We start from the raw sequence: 14,995 nt of genomic DNA, 5'->3' as shown, positions 1-14,995 counted from the left end.
ATTTAGCCAGAAATCAAGAGTGTAAGTGTTTATGCGCTTAAAAGCATTTTCAGGCCGAATGTGCAAATATGCTTGTTTCTGCCAAATGCAGCAAAATACTAAAAGGAAAGTGGGTTTGCCTTCATATTTGACCCAGAACAACTCAGTTCAGCATGGAAATATCATTGCAACAGCTTTTATTTAGCCAGAAATCAAGAGTGTACGTTTTTATGCGCTTAAAAGCATTTTCAGGCCGAATGAGCTGATTTCTGCCAATTGCAGCAAAATACTGAAAGGAAAGTGGGTTTGCCTTCATATTTGACCCATAACAACTCAGTTCAGCATAGAAATATCATGCAACAGCTTTTATTTAGCCAGAAATCAAGAGTGTAAGTTTTTATGCGCTTAAAAGCAAATTCAGGCCTAATTAGCAAATATGCTTGTTTCTGCCAAATGCAGCAAAATACTGAAAGGAAAGTGGGTTTGCCTTTATTTTTGACCCAGAACAACTCAGTTCAGCATGGAAATATCATTGCTACAGCTTTTTTTTAGCCAGAAATCAAGAGTGTAAGTTTTTATGCGCTTAAAAGCATTTTCAGGCCGAATGGCAAATATGCTTGTTTCTGCCAAATGCAGCAAAATACTGAAAGGAAAGTGGCTTTGTCTTCATATTTGAGCCAGAACAACTTAGTTCAGCATGGAAATATCATTGCTACAGCTTTTATTTAGCCAGAACTCAAGAGTGTAAGTTTTTATGCGCTTAAAAGCATTTTCAGGCCGAATGAGCTGATTTCTGCCAATTGCAGGAAAATACTGAAAGGAAAGTGGGTTTGCCTTCATATTTGACACAGAACAACTCAGTTCATCATGGAAATATCATTGCAACAGCTTTTATTTAGCCAGAAATCAAGAGTGTAAGTTTTTATGCGCTTAAAAGCATTTTCAGGCCGAATGAGCTGATTTCTGCCAATTGCAGCAAAATACTAAAAGGAAAGTGGGTTTGCCTTCATGTTTGACCCAGAACAACTCAGTTCATCATGGAAATATCATTGCTACAGCTTTTATTTAGCCAGAAATCAAGAGTGTAAGTGTTTATGCGCTTAAAAGCATTTTCAGGCCGAATGTGCAAATATGCTTGTTTCTGCCAAATGCAGCAAAATACTAAAAGGAAAGTGGGTTTGCCTTCATATTTGACCCAGAACAACTCAGTTCAGCATGGAAATATCATTGCAACAGCTTTTATTTAGCCAGAAATCAAGAGTGTACGTTTTTATGCGCTTAAAAGCATTTTCGGGCCGAATGAGCTGATTTCTGCCAATTGCAGCAAAACACTCAAAGGAAAGTGGGTTTGCCTTCATATTTGACCCAGAACAACTCAGTTCAGCATGGAAATATCATTGCAACAGCTTCTATTTAGCCAGAAATCAAGAGTGTAAGTTTTTATGCGCTTAAAAGCATTTTCGGGCCGAATGAGCTGATTTCTGCCAATTGCAGCAAAACACTCAAAAGAAAGTGGGTTTGCCTTCATATTTGACCCAGAACAACTCAGTTCAGCATGGAAATATCATTGCTACAGCTTTTATTTAGCCAGAAATCAAGAGTGTAAGTTTTTATGCGCTTAAAAGCAAATTCAGGCCTAATTAGCAAATATGCTTGTTTCTGCCAAATGCAGCAAAATACTGAAAGGAAAGTGGGTTTGCCTTTATTTTTGACCCAGAACAACTCAGTTCAGCATGGAAATATCATTGCTACAGCTTTTATTTAGCCAGAAATCAAGAGTGTAAGTTTTTATGCGCTTAAAAGCATTTTCAGGCCGAATGAGCTAATATGATTGTTTCTGCCAAATGCAGCAAAATACTGAAAGGAAAGTGGGTTTGCCTTCATATTTGAGCCAGAACAACTCAGTTCAGCATGGAAATATCATTGCTACAGCTTTTATTTAGCCAGAAATCAAAAGTGTAAGTTTTTATGCGCTTAAAAGCATTTTCAGGCCGAATGAGCAAATATGCTTGTTTCTGCCAAATGCAGCAAAATACTGAAAGGAAAGTGGGTTTGCCTTCATATTTGAGCCAGAACAACTCAGTTCATCATGGAAATATCATTGCAACAGCTTTTATTTAGCCAGAAATCAAGAGTGTAAGTTTTTATGCGCTTAAAAGCAAATTCAGGCCTAATTAGCAAATATGCTTGTTTCTGCCAAATGCAGCAAAATACTGAAAGGAAAGTGGGTTTGCCTTTATTTTTGACCCAGAACAACTCAGTTCAGCATGGAAATATCATTGCTACAGCTTTTATTTAGCCAGAAATCAAGAGTGTAAGTTTTTATGCGCTTAAAAGCATTTTCAGGCCGAATGGCAAATATGCTTGTTTCTGCCAAATGCAGCAAAATACTGAAAGGAAAGTGGCTTTGTCTTCATATTTGAGCCAGAACAACTTAGTTCAGCATGGAAATATCATTGCTACAGCTTTTATTTAGCCAGAACTCAAGAGTGTAAGTTTTTATGCGCTTAAAAGCATTTTCAGGCCGAATGAGCTGATTTCTGCCAATTGCAGGAAAATACTGAAAGGAAAGTGGGTTTGCCTTCATATTTGACACAGAACAACTCAGTTCATCATGGAAATATCATTGCAACAGCTTTTATTTAGCCAGAAATCAAGAGTGTAAGTTTTTATGCGCTTAAAAGCATTTTCAGGCCGAATGAGCTGATTTCTGCCAATTGCAGCAAAACACTCAAAGGAAAGTGGGTTTGCCTTCATATTTGACCCAGAACAACTCAGTTCAGCATGGAAATATCATGCAACAGCTTTTATTTAGCCAGAAATCAAGAGTGTACGTTTTTATGCGCTTAAAAGCATTTTCAGGCCGAATGAGCTGATTTCTGCCAATTGCAGCAAAATACTGAAAGGAAAGTGGGTTTGCCTTCATATTTGACCCAGAACAACTCAGTTCAGCATGGAAATATCATTGCAACAGCTTTTATTTAGCCAGAAATCAAGAGTGTACGTTTTTATGCGCTTAAAAGCATTTTCAGGCCGAATGAGCTGATTTCTGCCAATTGCAGCAAAATACTGAAAGGAAAGTGGGTTTGCCTTCATATTTGACCCATAACAACTCAGTTCAGCATAGAAATATCATGCAACAGCTTTTATTTAGCCAGAAATCAAGAGTGTAAGTTTTTATGCGCTTAAAAGCAAATTCAGGCCTAATTAGCAAATATGCTTGTTTCTGCCAAATGCAGCAAAATACTGAAAGGAAAGTGGGTTTGCCTTCATATTTGACCCAGAACAACTCAGTTCATCATGGAAATATCATTGCTACAGCTTTTATTTAGCCAGAAATCAAGAGTGTAAGTGTTTATGCGCTTAAAAGCATTTTCAGGCCGAATGTGCAAATATGCTTGTTTCTGCCAAATGCAGCAAAATACTAAAAGGAAAGTGGGTTTGCCTTCATATTTGACCCAGAACAACTCAGTTCAGCATGGAAATATCATTGCAACAGCTTTTATTTAGCCAGAAATCAAGAGTGTACGTTTTTATGCGCTTAAAAGCATTTTCAGGCCGAATGAGCTGATTTCTGCCAATTGCAGCAAAATACTGAAAGGAAAGTGGGTTTGCCTTCATATTTGACCCATAACAACTCAGTTCAGCATAGAAATATCATGCAACAGCTTTTATTTAGCCAGAAATCAAGAGTGTAAGTTTTTATGCGCTTAAAAGCAAATTCAGGCCTAATTAGCAAATATGCTTGTTTCTGCCAAATGCAGCAAAATACTGAAAGGAAAGTGGGTTTGCCTTTATTTTTGACCCAGAACAACTCAGTTCAGCATGGAAATATCATTGCTACAGCTTTTATTTAGCCAGAAATCAAGAGTGTAAGTTTTTATGCGCTTAAAAGCATTTTCAGGCCGAATGGCAAATATGCTTGTTTCTGCCAAATGCAGCAAAATACTGAAAGGAAAGTGGCTTTGTCTTCATATTTGAGCCAGAACAACTTAGTTCAGCATGGAAATATCATTGCTACAGCTTTTATTTAGCCAGAACTCAAGAGTGTAAGTTTTTATGCGCTTAAAAGCATTTTCAGGCCGAATGAGCTGATTTCTGCCAATTGCAGGAAAATACTGAAAGGAAAGTGGGTTTGCCTTCATATTTGACACAGAACAACTCAGTTCATCATGGAAATATCATTGCAACAGCTTTTATTTAGCCAGAAATCAAGAGTGTAAGTTTTTATGCGCTTAAAAGCATTTTCAGGCCGAATGAGCTGATTTCTGCCAATTGCAGCAAAATACTAAAAGGAAAGTGGGTTTGCCTTCATGTTTGACCCAGAACAACTCAGTTCAGCATGGAAATATCATGCAACAGCTTTTATTTATTCAGAAATCAAGAGTGTAAGTTTTTATGCGCTTAAAAGCATTTTCAGGCCGAATGAGCAAATATGCTTGTTTCTGCCAAATGCAGCAAAATACTGAAAGGAAAGTGGGTTTGCCTTCATATTTGACCCAGAACAACTCAGTTCATCATGGAAATATCATTGCTACAGCTTTTATTTAGCCAGAAATCAAGAGTGTAAGTGTTTATGCGCTTAAAAGCATTTTCAGGCCGAATGTGCAAATATGCTTGTTTCTGCCAAATGCAGCAAAATACTAAAAGGAAAGTGGGTTTGCCTTCATATTTGACCCAGAACAACTCAGTTCAGCATGGAAATATCATTGCAACAGCTTTTATTTAGCCAGAAATCAAGAGTGTACGTTTTTATGCGCTTAAAAGCATTTTCAGGCCGAATGAGCTGATTTCTGCCAATTGCAGCAAAATACTGAAAGGAAAGTGGGTTTGCCTTCATATTTGACCCAGAACAACTCAGTTCAGCATAGAAATATCATGCAACAGCTTTTATTTAGCCAGAAATCAAGAGTGTAAGTTTTTATGCGCTTAAAAGCAAATTCAGGCCTAATTAGCAAATATGCTTGTTTCTGCCAAATGCAGCAAAATACTGAAAGGAAAGTGGGTTTGCCTTTATTTTTGACCCAGAACAACTCAGTTCAGCATGGAAATATCATTGCTACAGCTTTTATTTAGCCAGAAATCAAGAGTGTAAGTTTTTATGCGCTTAAAAGCATTTTCAGGCCGAATGGCAAATATGCTTGTTTCTGCCAAATGCAGCAAAATACTGAAAGGAAAGTGGCTTTGTCTTCATATTTGAGCCAGAACAACTTAGTTCAGCATGGAAATATCATTGCTACAGCTTTTATTTAGCCAGAACTCAAGAGTGTAAGTTTTTATGCGCTTAAAAGCATTTTCAGGCCGAATGAGCTGATTTCTGCCAATTGCAGGAAAATACTGAAAGGAAAGTGGGTTTGCCTTCATATTTGACACAGAACAACTCAGTTCATCATGGAAATATCATTGCAACAGCTTTTATTTAGCCAGAAATCAAGAGTGTAAGTTTTTATGCGCTTAAAAGCATTTTCAGGCCGAATGAGCTGATTTCTGCCAATTGCAGCAAAACACTCAAAGGAAAGTGGGTTTGCCTTCATATTTGACCCAGAACAACTCAGTTCAGCATGGAAATATCATGCAACAGCTTTTATTTAGCCAGAAATCAAGAGTGTACGTTTTTATGCGCTTAAAAGCATTTTCAGGCCGAATGAGCTGATTTCTGCCAATTGCAGCAAAATACTGAAAGGAAAGTGGGTTTGCCTTCATATTTGACCCAGAACAACTCAGTTCAGCATGGAAATATCATTGCAACAGCTTTTATTTAGCCAGAAATCAAGAGTGTACGTTTTTATGCGCTTAAAAGCATTTTCAGGCCGAATGAGCTGATTTCTGCCAATTGCAGCAAAATACTGAAAGGAAAGTGGGTTTGCCTTCATATTTGACCCATAACAACTCAGTTCAGCATAGAAATATCATGCAACAGCTTTTATTTAGCCAGAAATCAAGAGTGTAAGTGTTTATGCGCTTAAAAGCATTTTCAGGCCGAATGTGCAAATATGCTTGTTTCTGCCAAATGCAGCAAAATACTAAAAGGAAAGTGGGTTTGCCTTCATATTTGACCCAGAACAACTCAGTTCAGCATGGAAATATCATTGCAACAGCTTTTATTTAGCCAGAAATCAAGAGTGTACGTTTTTATGCGCTTAAAAGCATTTTCAGGCCGAATGAGCTGATTTCTGCCAATTGCAGCAAAATACTGAAAGGAAAGTGGGTTTGCCTTCATATTTGACCCATAACAACTCAGTTCAGCATAGAAATATCATGCAACAGCTTTTATTTAGCCAGAAATCAAGAGTGTAAGTTTTTATGCGCTTAAAAGCAAATTCAGGCCTAATTAGCAAATATGCTTGTTTCTGCCAAATGCAGCAAAATACTGAAAGGAAAGTGGGTTTGCCTTTATTTTTGACCCAGAACAACTCAGTTCAGCATGGAAATATCATTGCTACAGCTTTTATTTAGCCAGAAATCAAGAGTGTAAGTTTTTATGCGCTTAAAAGCATTTTCAGGCCGAATGGCAAATATGCTTGTTTCTGCCAAATGCAGCAAAATACTGAAAGGAAAGTGGCTTTGTCTTCATATTTGAGCCAGAACAACTTAGTTCAGCATGGAAATATCATTGCTACAGCTTTTATTTAGCCAGAACTCAAGAGTGTAAGTTTTTATGCGCTTAAAAGCATTTTCAGGCCGAATGAGCTGATTTCTGCCAATTGCAGGAAAATACTGAAAGGAAAGTGGGTTTGCCTTCATATTTGACACAGAACAACTCAGTTCATCATGGAAATATCATTGCAACAGCTTTTATTTAGCCAGAAATCAAGAGTGTAAGTTTTTATGCGCTTAAAAGCATTTTCAGGCCGAATGAGCTGATTTCTGCCAATTGCAGCAAAATACTAAAAGGAAAGTGGGTTTGCCTTCATGTTTGACCCAGAACAACTCAGTTCAGCATGGAAATATCATGCAACAGCTTTTATTTATTCAGAAATCAAGAGTGTAAGTTTTTATGCGCTTAAAAGCATTTTCAGGCCGAATGAGCAAATATGCTTGTTTCTGCCAAATGCAGCAAAATACTGAAAGGAAAGTGGGTTTGCCTTCATATTTGACCCAGAACAACTCAGTTCATCATGGAAATATCATTGCTACAGCTTTTATTTAGCCAGAAATCAAGAGTGTAAGTGTTTATGCGCTTAAAAGCATTTTCAGGCCGAATGTGCAAATATGCTTGTTTCTGCCAAATGCAGCAAAATACTAAAAGGAAAGTGGGTTTGCCTTCATATTTGACCCAGAACAACTCAGTTCAGCATGGAAATATCATTGCAACAGCTTTTATTTAGCCAGAAATCAAGAGTGTACGTTTTTATGCGCTTAAAAGCATTTTCAGGCCGAATGAGCTGATTTCTGCCAATTGCAGCAAAATACTGAAAGGAAAGTGGGTTTGCCTTCATATTTGACCCAGAACAACTCAGTTCAGCATAGAAATATCATGCAACAGCTTTTATTTAGCCAGAAATCAAGAGTGTAAGTTTTTATGCGCTTAAAAGCAAATTCAGGCCTAATTAGCAAATATGCTTGTTTCTGCCAAATGCAGCAAAATACTGAAAGGAAAGTGGGTTTGCCTTTATTTTTGACCCAGAACAACTCAGTTCAGCATGGAAATATCATTGCTACAGCTTTTATTTAGCCAGAAATCAAGAGTGTAAGTTTTTATGCGCTTAAAAGCATTTTCAGGCCGAATGGCAAATATGCTTGTTTCTGCCAAATGCAGCAAAATACTGAAAGGAAAGTGGCTTTGTCTTCATATTTGAGCCAGAACAACTTAGTTCAGCATGGAAATATCATTGCTACAGCTTTTATTTAGCCAGAACTCAAGAGTGTAAGTTTTTATGCGCTTAAAAGCATTTTCAGGCCGAATGAGCTGATTTCTGCCAATTGCAGGAAAATACTGAAAGGAAAGTGGGTTTGCCTTCATATTTGACACAGAACAACTCAGTTCATCATGGAAATATCATTGCAACAGCTTTTATTTAGCCAGAAATCAAGAGTGTAAGTTTTTATGCGCTTAAAAGCATTTTCAGGCCGAATGAGCTGATTTCTGCCAATTGCAGCAAAATACTAAAAGGAAAGTGGGTTTGCCTTCATGTTTGACCCAGAACAACTCAGTTCAGCATGGAAATATCATGCAACAGCTTTTATTTATTCAGAAATCAAGAGTGTACGTTTTTATGCGCTTAAAAGCATTTTCAGGCCGAATGAGCAAATATGCTTGTTTCTGCTAAATGCAGCAAAATACTGAAAGGAAAGTGGGTTTGCCTTCATATTTGACCCAGAACAACTCAGTTCATCATGGAAATATCATTGCTACAGCTTTTATTTAGCCAGAAATCAAGAGTGTAAGTGTTTATGCGCTTAAAAGCATTTTCAGGCCGAATGTGCAAATATGCTTGTTTCTGCCAAATGCAGCAAAATACTAAAAGGAAAGTGGGTTTGCCTTCATATTTGACCCAGAAAAACTCAGTTCAGCATGGAAATATCATTGCAACAGTTTATATTTAGCCAGAAATCAAGAGTGTAAGCTTTTATGTGCTTAAAAGCATTTTCAGGCTGAATGAGCTGATTTCTGCCAATTGCAGCAAAACACTCAAAGGAAAGTGGGTTTGCCTTCATATTTGACCCAGAACAACTCAGTTCAGCATGGAAATATCATGCAACAGCTTATATTTATTCAGAAATCAAGAGTGTAAAATTTTATGCGCTTAAAAGCATTTTCAGGCCGAATGAGCAAATATGCTTGTTTCTGCCAAATGCAGCAAAATACTGAAAGGAAAGTGGGTTTCCCTTCATATTTGACCCAGAACAACTGAGTTCAGCATGGAAATATCATTGCAACAGCTTTTATTTAGCCAGAAATCAAGAGTGTAAGTTTTTATGCGCTTAAAAGCATTTTCAGGCCGAATGAGCTGATTTCTGCCAATTGCAGCAAAATACTGAAAGGAAAGTGGGTTTGCCTTCATATTTGACCCAGAACAACTCAGTTCAGCATGGAAATATCATTGCAACAGCTTTTATTTAGCCAGAAATCAAGAGTGTAAGTTTTTATGCGCTTAAAAGCATTTTCAGGCCGAATGAGCAAATATGATTGTTTCTTCCAAATGCAGAAAAATACTAAAAGGAAAGTGGGTTTGCCTTCATTTTTGACCCAGAACAACTCAGTTCAGCATGGAAATATCATTGCAACAGCTTTTATTTAGCCAGAAATCAAGAGTGTACGTTTTTATGCGCTTAAAAGCATTTTCAGGCCGAATGAGCTGATTTCTGCCAATTGCAGCAAAATACTGAAAGGAAAGTGGGTTTGCCTTAATATTTGACCCAGAACAACTCAGTTCAGCATGGAAATATCATTGCAACAGCTTTTATTTAGCCAGAAATCAAGAGTGTACGTTTTTATGCGCTTAAAAGCATTTTCAGGCCGAATGAGCTGACTTCTGCCAATTGCAGCAAAATACTCAAAGGAAAGTGGGTTTGCCTTCATATTTGACCCAGAACAACTCAGTTCAGCATGGAAATATCATTGCAACAGCTTTTATTTAGCCAGAAATCAAGAGTGTAAGTTTAATGCGCTTAAAAGCAGTTTCAGGCCGAATGAGCTGATTTCTGCCAATTGCAGGAAAGTACTGAAAGTAAAGTGGGTTTGCCTTCATTTTTGACCCAGAACAACTCAGTTCAGCATGGAAATATCATTGCTACAGCTTTTATTTAGCCAGAAATCAAGAGTGTAAGTTTTTATGCGCTTAAAAGCAAATTCAGGCCTAATTAGCAAATATGCTTGTTTCTGCCAAATGCAGCAAAATACTGAAAGGAAAGTGGGTTTGCCTTCATATTTGACCCAGAACAACTCAGTTCAGCATGGAAATATCATTGCTACAGCTTTTATTTAGCCAGAAATCAAGAGTGTAAGTTTTTATGCGCTTAAAAGCAAATTCAGGCCTAATTAGCAAATATGCTTGTTTCTGCCAAATGCAGCAAAATACTGAAAGGAAAGTGGGTTTGCCTTTATTTTTGACCCAGAACAACTCAGTTCAGCATGGAAATATCATTGCTACAGCTTTTATTTAGCCAGAAATCAAGAGTGTAAGTTTTTATGCGCTTAAAAGCATTTTCAGGCCGAATGGCAAATATGCTTGTTTCTGCCAAATGCAGCAAAATACTGAAAGGAAAGTGGCTTTGTCTTCATATTTGAGCCAGAACAACTTAGTTCAGCATGGAAATATCATTGCAACAGCTTTTATTTAGCCAGAAATCAAGAGTGTACGTTTTTATGCGCTTAAAAGCATTTTCAGGCCAAATGAGCTGATTTCTGCCAATTGCAGCAAAATACTGAAAGGAAAGTGGGTTTGCCTTAATATTTGACCCAGAACAACTCAGTTCAGCATGGAAATATCATTGCAACAGCTTTTATTTAGCCAGAAATCAAGAGTGTAAGTTTTTATGCGCTTAAAAGCATTTTCAGGCCGAATGAGCAAATATGCTTGTTTCTGCCAAATGCAGCAAAATACTGAAAGGAAAGTGGGTTTGCCTTCATATTTGACCCAGAACAACTCAGTTCAGCATCGCAATATCATAGCAACAGCTTTTATTTAGCCAGAAATCAAGAGTGTACGTTTTTATGCGCTTAAAAGCATTGTCAGGCCGAATGAGCTGATTTCTGCCAATTGCAGCAAAATACTGAAAGGAAAGTGGGTTTGCCTTAATATTTGACCCAGAACAACTCAGTTCAGCATGGAAATATTATTGCAACAGCTTTTATTTAGCCAGAAATCAAGAGTGTAAGTTTTTATGCGCTTAAAAGCATTTTCAGGCCGAATGAGCAAATATGCTTGTTTCTGCCAAATGCAGCAAAATACTGAAAGGAAAGTGGGTTTGCCTTCATATTTGACCCAGAACAACTCAGTTCAGCATGGAAATATCATTGCTACAGCTTTTATTTAGCCAGAAATCAAAAGTGTAAGTTTTTATGTGCTTAAAAGCATTTTCAGGCCGAATGAGCTTGTTTCTGCCAAATGCAGCAAAATACTGAAAGGAAAGTGGGTTTGGCTTTATATTTGACACAGAACAACTCAGTTCATCATGGAAATATCATTGCAACAGCTTTTATTTAGCCAGAAATCAAGAGTGTAAGTTTTTATGCGCTTAAAAGCATTTTCAGGCCGAATGAGCAAATATGATTGTTTCAACCAAATGCAGAAAAATACTAAAAGGAAAGTGGGTTTGCCTTCATTTTTGACCCAGAACAACTCAGTTCAGCATGGAAATATGATTGCAACAGCTTTTATTTAGACAGAAATCAAGAGTGTACGTTTTTATGCGCTTAAAAGCATTTTCAGGCCGAATGAGCTGATTTCTGCCAATTGCAGCAAAATACTGAAAGGAAAGTTGGTTTGCCTTCATATTTGACCCAGAACAACTCAGTTCAGCATGGAAATATCATTGCAACAGCTTTTATTTAGCCAGAAATCAAGAGTGTACGTTTTTATGCGCTTAAAAGCATTTTCAGGCCGAATGAGCTGATTTCTGCCAATTGCAGCAAAATACTGAAAGGAAAGTGGGTTTGCCTTCATATTTGACCCAGAACAACTCAGTTCAGCATAGAAATATCATGCAACAGCTTTTATTTATTCAAAAATCAAGAGTGTACGTTTTTATGCGCTTAAAAGCATTTTCAGGCCTAATGAGCAAATATGCTTGTTTCTGCCAAATGCAGCAAAATACTGAAAGGAAAGTGGGTTTGTCTTCATATTTGACCCAGAACAACTCAGTTCAGCATGGAAATATCATTGCTACAGCTTTTATTTAGCCAGAAATCAAGAGTGTAAGTTTTTATGCGCTTAAAAGCAAATTCAGGCCTAATTAGCAAATATGCTTGTTTCTGCCAAATGCAGCAAAATACTGAAAGGAAAGTGGGTTTGCCTTTATTTTTGACCCAGAACAACTTAGTTCAGCATGGAAATATCATTGCTACAGCTTTTATTTAGCCAGAACTCAAGAGTGTAAGTTTTTATGCGCTTAAAAGCATTGTCAGGCCGAATGAGCTGATTTCTGCCAATTGCAGGAAAATACTGAAAGGAAAGTGGGTTTGCCTTCATATTTGACACAGAACAACTCAGTTCATCATGGAAATATCATTGCAACAGCTTTTATTTAGCCAGAAATCAAGAGTGTAAGTTTTTATGCGCTTAAAAGCATTTTCAGGCCGAATGAGCAAATATGATTGTTTCTGCCAAATGCAGCAAAATACTCAAAGGAAAGTGGGTTTGCCTTCATATTTGACCCAGAACAACTCAGTTCAGCATGGAAATATCATTGCTACAGCTTTTATTTAGCCAGAAGTCAAGAGTGTAAGTTTTTATGCGCTTAAAAGCAAATTCAGGCCTAATTAGCAAATATGCTTGTTTCTGCCAATTGCAGCAAAATGTCAGGATCTTGTTGCACTTCCTGTCCCTGGACTTTTATTTTGTGGCCCCTTCTCCTTACTTCCTGTCCTTGGTTCTTTTCCCCAGCTTTGCCCTCGTTGTCCCTCATTGTTTGCACCTGTTCCACCCTCTATTTAAATTCAGTCTTCCCTTCACTCCCCTGCCAGATCCTCGTCATTGTTAATGTGGTCTCTGCTATCGTGGTCACTGTCTTCATCGCGGGCATCATTGTTGTCATTAATACCCTCACCAACTCCACAGTAGACTCTGGACTTTTTGTAAAGCCTGAAACTTACGTTCCTCGAACTCTTGGGAAATCTGGACTCCTCCATCTTGGACTTTGGTATCCTGGACTCTGTGTTTCCTGTGTGGTTTTGGTCTGAGGTTTTGCCTTTTGTTTAAGTCAGTATTTTGGTCTAGTCCATAGTTTTTCTCCGCTTGTTTTATCCGGGTTTCTTTCATGTTTAGGTTTGCCGGTGCCTTATGTTGAGTTTGTTTGTGACTGCCTGCCTTTAGTCCTTGTATTAATGTGCTCTTGTGGTTTAACGTTTATCTGTGCCTGATTTACCCAGTAGCCTCTGTTAGTTCTTTCTTCTTCTTTCTCTAACTTGTCCCCTGAGCCCGAGCTGTGTTTATTTCTGGTAATTCGGTTCCCCTCTTGTTTTCAAGTTAACTCCTTTCGTGTGCTGGTCCTGTTCATCTTTTACATCTCTTTCAATAAAAGCCCCTTATTTTGCAAACCCTCGCTCTGTCTCTTCTCTTGGGTCCATCCCTTAACCTAAACGTGACACAAAATACTGAAAGGAAAGTGGGTTTGTCTTAATATTTGACCCAGAACAACTCAGTTCAGCATGGAAATATCATTGCTACAGCTTTTATTTAGCCAGAAATCAAGAGTGTAAGTTTTTATGCGCTTAAAAGCATTTTCAGGCCGAATGAGCTGACTTCTGGCAATTGCAGCAAAATACTCAAAGGAAAGTGGGTTTGCCTTCATTTTTGACCCAGAACAACTCAGTTCAGCATGGAAATATCATTGCTACAGCTTTTATTTAGCCAGAAATCAAGAGTGTAAGTTTTTATGCGCTTAAAAGCACTTTCAGGCCGAATGGCAAATATGCTTGTTTCTGCCAAATGCAGCAAAATACTGAAAGGAAAGTGGGTTTGCCTTCATATTTGACCCAGAACAACTCAGTTCAGCATGGAAATATCATTGCAACAGCTTTTATTTAGCCAGAAATCAAGAGTGGAAGTGTTTATGCGCTTAAAAGTATTTTCAGGCCGAATGAGCTGATTTCTGCCAATTGCAGCAAAACACTGAAAGGAAAGTGGGTTTGCCTTCATTTTTGACCCAGAACAACTCAGTTCAGCATGGAAATATCATTGCTACAGCTTTTATTTAGCCAGAAATCAAGAGTGTAAGTTTTTATGCGCTTAAAAGCACTTTCAGGCCGAATAGCAAATATGCTTGTTTCTGCCAAATGCAGCAAAATACTGAAAGGAAAGTGGGTTTGCCTTCATTTTTGACCCAGAACAACTCAGTTCAGCATGGAAATATCATTGCTACAGCTTTTATTTAGCCAGAAATCAAGAGTGTAAGTTTTTATGCGCTTAAAAGCACTTTCAGGCCGAATGGCAAATATGCTTGTTACTGCCAAATGCAGCAAAATACTGAAAGGAAAGTGGGTTTGCCTTCATATTTGACCCAGAACAACTCAGTTCAGCATGGAAATATCATTGCAACAGCTTCTATTTAGCCAGAAATCAAGAGTGTAAGCTTTTATGTGCTTAAAAGCATTTTCAGGCCGAATGAGCTGATTTCTGCCAATTGCAGCAAAACACTGAAAGGAAAGTGGGTTTGCCTTCATTTTTGACCCAGAACAACTCAGTTCAGCATGGAAATATCATTGCTACAGCTTTTATTTAGCCAGAAATCAAGAGTGTAAGTTTTTATGCGCTTAAAAGCACTTTCAGGCCGAATGGCAAATATGCTTGTTTCAGCCAAATGCAGCAAAATACTGAAAGGAAAGTGGGTTTGCCTTCATATTTGACCCAGAACAACTCAGTTCAGCATGGAAATATCATTGCAACAGCTTTTATTTAGCCAGAAATCAAGAGTGTAAGTTTTTATGCGCTTAAAAGCATTTTCAGGCCGAATGAGCAAATATGCCTGTTTCTGCCAAATGCAGCAAAATACTGAAAGGAAAGTGGGTTTGCCTTCATATTTGAGCCAGAACAACTCAGTTCAGCATGGAAATATCATTGCAACAGCTGGAGAAGTGGAAAGCATGACACTCGCTAAGAAGAAGATAAATGTGGCAAAGTACTAAAACGGTACTGGTCTAGTAGTAAAGAAGCACGATGGTTGACAAACCAATAAAGTAGCAAAACAGCAATGAAAGAACAAAATTGGATGAAAATATAGAACAATTTCTATGAATAAATAGGCAGTAACACCAGCTTGTGCTGCCCGTAAACCCAAGCAAAGAAGCTTACAGCACGTGGTATTCCCAGGCGGTCTTCCTACCAAGTACTAACAAGGCCCGGCCCTATTTTCT

Source organism: Channa argus, unplaced genomic scaffold (genome assembly GCF_033026475.1).
Source record: "Channa argus isolate prfri unplaced genomic scaffold, Channa argus male v1.0 Contig052, whole genome shotgun sequence".
NCBI classification, from domain to species: Eukaryota; Metazoa; Chordata; class Actinopteri; order Anabantiformes; family Channidae; genus Channa; species Channa argus.
This window is presented reverse-complemented; position numbering follows the sequence as displayed.